We start from the raw sequence: 4,552 nt of genomic DNA on the forward strand, positions 1-4,552 counted from the left end.
AAGTTAGACAACTTACATTACTTGATTTCAAGACTTACTCTGAGCTATAGTAATCAAGCCAGTGCAGTAATAGCAAAAGGAGAACGGTGTTATATCAGAGGAGTGGAATAGAATCCAGAAATAAGCACACATATATATGGATTAATTGATCCTTTTCAAAGTTGAAAAGGTAATTCAGTGCAGAAAGGATAGTTTTTTTCAGCAGACGCTGTCAGAACAATTGGATACCCATGTACAAATACAAACCGTGATCCGTATCTTACTCCATATATAAAAAATTTACTCGTGGTCACTTCGGCAGCACATATACTAAAATTGGAACGATACAGAGATGATTAGCATGGCCCCTGTGCAAGGATGACATGCAGATTCGTGAAGCTTCCATATTTTTACAAATAATCCAGTGACGAAATGGGCAGAAGACATGAATAGACACTTCTCCAAAGAAGACATCCAGATGGCCAATAGGCACATGAAAAGATGCTCAACATCGCTCTTCATCAGGGAAATACAAGTCAAAACCACACTCAGATATCACCTCACGCCGGTCAGAGTGGCTAAAATGAACAAATCAGGAGACTATAGATGCTGGCGAGGATGTGGAGAAACGGGAACCCCCTTGCACTGGTGGTGGGAAAGCAAACTGGTGCAGCTGCTCTGGAAAACAGTGTGGGGGTTCCTCAAAAAATTAAAAATAGATCTATCCTATGACCCAGCAATAGCACTGCTAGGAATTGACCCAAGGGATACAGGAGTGCTGATGCATAGGGGCAATTGTACCCCAATATTCATGGCAGCACTTTCAACAATAGCCAAATTATGGAAAGAGCTTAAATGTCCATCAACCTGATGAATGGATAAAGAAATTGTGGTTTATATACACAAAGGAATACTACTTGGCAATGAGAAAGAATGAAATATGGCCTTTTGAAGCAACGTGGATGGGACTGGAGAGTGTGATGCTAAGTGAAATAAGTCATACAGAGAGAGACAGATACCATATGTTTTCACTCTTATGTGGATCCTGAGAAACTTAACAGAAGACCATGGGGGAGGGGAAGGGGGAAAAAAGTTACAGAGAGGGAAGGAGGCAAACCATAAGAGACTCTTAAAAACTGAGAAATAAACTGAGGGTTGATGAGGGGTGGGGGAGAGGGGAAAGTGGGTGACGGGCATTGAGGAGGGCACCTGTTGGGATGAGCCCTGGGTGTTGTATGGAAACCAATTTGACAATAAATTTCATATTAAAAAAATTTACTCAAAACAGATCATAGACTCCATGTGAAATCTAAAACTGTAAAAGTTCTAGAAGGAAGCAAAGGAGAAAAATCTTGGTTCTGCCGTGTCTTTATAGCCCCTCCAGAAATGAGGGAGATTTTAGTCTATTTATATCGTCTCCTGAAATTCGCTGGATGTCGGATCCACAGGTAGAAGGAAATGGTGTTTCTGGGGGCACCTTGTGACTGTGGGGACCCTGTGGTCTAAAATAGTTCCAGAGTGCTTCAGCTTTTATGACCCAGCTGCGGCAGGTGTAATATAGCCGTTGATTTGGCACAGTGGAGAACATCATATATTCTCTAGCTTTTCCCATTTGTGCAAATGGCCCTACTGGGCCTAAACGGCCATTTGGATGGAGCCAGCCTACTTTCTGTCCTGTGAGTGAGAGGGAAGAGTTCCTCTTGCCCCATGATGGAAGAAACGTGTGGCGTTCCTCACTCCCTTTCTCGCCGATGATTTGTTTTGCAGCCTCTCCCCTGGTAGCGTCCTGCAGCATCTGTTCCTTGTCTTTGCTGTGTATATGTCTCCTTTTTATCTTGGCAGACAAGGCAATTTCTTTGAAATAAAGGCCCCTTCTCTGTAGCAAGTGACCTTGAGACATTCGGCGCTATCATTTCCCAGCTGTATTAGTGACTCCAAATTCAATTTCAAGGTTCTTGAAAGCTTTCCCTTGTCCACCTTGTGCTCACTTGCCTTCGTTTAAGTGTCCTCCAAGGCAATTGCTTTGGGATCCTTGTATCCATTTTAGCATGTGTCTAACTTAGCCAAAGAGAATGGCAGCAAGCGTGGCTTCAATGCCTGGGGCCTGGCAGCGATCAGGGCATCACAGTTGGGGCCTCTGTCATGTCTTTGGATGCTGTGAATAGCCAGTAATGAGAAGAGAGGGAAATGTCAGGCTAGGACCTCAGGGTCCAGATCATGCAAATCACTTAACAATATATAGTTGAGACTCAATTACTCACAGTATATGGGACTATGAGTGCTTTTCCAACAGTCAACTTGAATAATAAGCAATTATAAGCATATTTTAAAATGCAGATGCTTGCTTCTGATTGATGGGTGGGATGGTGTACATGGTGATGCCATTGAAACAGGCTATTTATGGTTGTCATCAATTATGTTGGTGTTCGTCAAGGAACAGCCTTCTGAAACTTAGCTTCCTCGTTTGTAAAATTTATGTCTAAGGCATTTTTCAAATCAGGCCTGCTGGGCCACCTGCTTAGTGAGTATTCAGAAATATATTTGATTCAGTTGTCCATGATTTCTCATCTTTTGTCCCATAAATCCTATCCAAAAACAAACAAACAAACAAAAAAAAAACAAACCAGAGAAATGTGTTCCATCTCTAGTGCTCAAGATCGTTGAGTGGTTTTGGCTGCCTGAGTTGTGAAGGATTCTGAAACTGCACTTGGGATCACCTAGGCACAGGATGGAGGTGATCCCAATTATATTCTCACTTCCCACGTCTGGTCCATTTTACCCCTCTCCTCCATCTTTCTCCCTCTTGGTAGAGTTCAGATTTCCTGAATGAAAGCTATCCCCCCGCCTCCCCTCTGGTAACCAGCAGTTGGCTCTCCAAAGTTAAGAGTCTGTTTCTTGGCTTTCCTCTCTCTCTCTTCTTTTTCCTCTTTGCTCCTTTGTTTTGTTTCCTAAATTCCACATATGAGTGACATCATATGGTATTTGTCTTTCTCTGACTGACCTAAGCAGAATACTCTCTATCTTAGCAGAATACTCTCTATCTCCATCCATGTCATTGCAAATGGAAGGATTTTATTGTTTAGGGCTGAATAATATCCCATTGTGTGTGTGTGTGTGTGTGTGTGTGTGTGTGTGCGCGCGCGCGCGTATATACATACATACATACAAACATACATATACCACATCTTCTTTATCCATTCACCAATCCACGGACACTTGGTCTGTTTCCATGATTTGGCTATTGTAAATAATGTTGCTATAAACATCGAGATGCATATATCCCTTTAAGTTAGTGATATTTTATTCTTTGGGGAAAGGTCTAGTAGTGCAATTGCTGGATTGTAGGGTGGGTCTGTTTTTAACTTTTTGAGGAAACTCCATACCATTTTCCACCGTGGCTGCACCAGTTTGCATTCCCATCAACCGTGCAGGAGGGTTCCTCTTTCACCACACCCTCGCCAACACCTGTTGCTTCTCGTATTTTTGACTTTAGCCACTCTGACAGGTGTGAAGGGATACCTTACTGCGGTTTTGATTTGCATTTCCCTGACGAGGAGTGATACTGAGCATCTTTTCATGTGTCTATTGGCCATCTCTGTCTTCTTTGGAAAAAGTCTGTTCATTTCGTCTGTGGGAGGGGAGGGTTTCGGTATTCCCTAGACAAATACACAGGGTGGGTGTTGGGTGGACGAAGGTGAAATGGAGCAGTGAGTCCTAAGGCATCCCAGGCTGGTATAGGCTTGGCCCTACACTTCTCCGTCCCTATGCCTTCCAGGGTTTATTCTATCCCATTCTAGTAGCTCTGCTAGTAAGGGTGGGGAAGAGACCTATTTCCAGATGTCAAGATACCTCAGGGTTATGGGTAAGTTCCTAAACTTACCTTTAAATATGGAGATTACTAAAAAATAAGGCAGACCCCATTATGAGGTTCTTCAAAGAGTCTTGCGAAACATTGATATGTGTCATGAGAAAGTATCTATATGTATTTTCACACCTAAATAAGCAATTCCCTTTAGCTGTGGGTCCAGTGTCTGAAATTAAGCAAAGTGCAGAGCAGACGGTCAATAAATACCACTGAATGGATACGATTATTCAATATTGGTGATATTTTTAAATGTTATTTTCTTAGAGTCATAGAATTTCAGAAATTCAAGAGGGCTTGGGGTTTATCCCGCCCAGAGCCTTTATTTTTAAGTTAAAAAAAACTCAGAGAGCGAATCTTGTTTGTAGGTCTTGATAGCATAACACGAATTTACTGTTGACTCTGAACAACACAAGGGTTTAGGGGTGCCGATACCGTGTGCGGTCAAAAATCCATAAAAATGACTGCTTGAAGGGATATCCTAAGTGTAACAATCCTATCACTTCAATATATTTGGTATATAAAAGTCAGAAGCGCTGGAATGAAGGCATTAGTGAGTTATTTTTGTTTAAACTCTCTGCATTTTCCCTAGAGATTCTGCCTTCTGTCAAGATTAAGTTGCCCAGGCCTTAATATTTGTTGTGAAATAAATGGCTTTGATCTCGCAGATGCCATGGAGACAGAGGGTGGAAGAGCCCCATTACTCAGGAA

At 42.2% G+C, this 4,552-nt stretch overlaps 1 non-coding gene across 1 annotated transcript; it reads left to right on the plus strand.

Annotated features, from left to right (window-relative positions):
* The first annotated feature begins 285 nt into the window (after nt 1-285).
* LOC131505771 (U6 spliceosomal RNA) lies at nt 286-392 on the plus strand. Its single transcript, XR_009258547.1, has one exon. It is a non-coding gene; the product is annotated as a U6 spliceosomal RNA (small nuclear RNA).
* The last annotated feature ends 4,160 nt before the right edge of the window (nt 393-4,552 follow it).

Source organism: Neofelis nebulosa, chromosome 2 (genome assembly GCF_028018385.1).
Source record: "Neofelis nebulosa isolate mNeoNeb1 chromosome 2, mNeoNeb1.pri, whole genome shotgun sequence".
In the NCBI taxonomy this organism is placed as follows: Eukaryota; Metazoa; Chordata; class Mammalia; order Carnivora; family Felidae; genus Neofelis; species Neofelis nebulosa.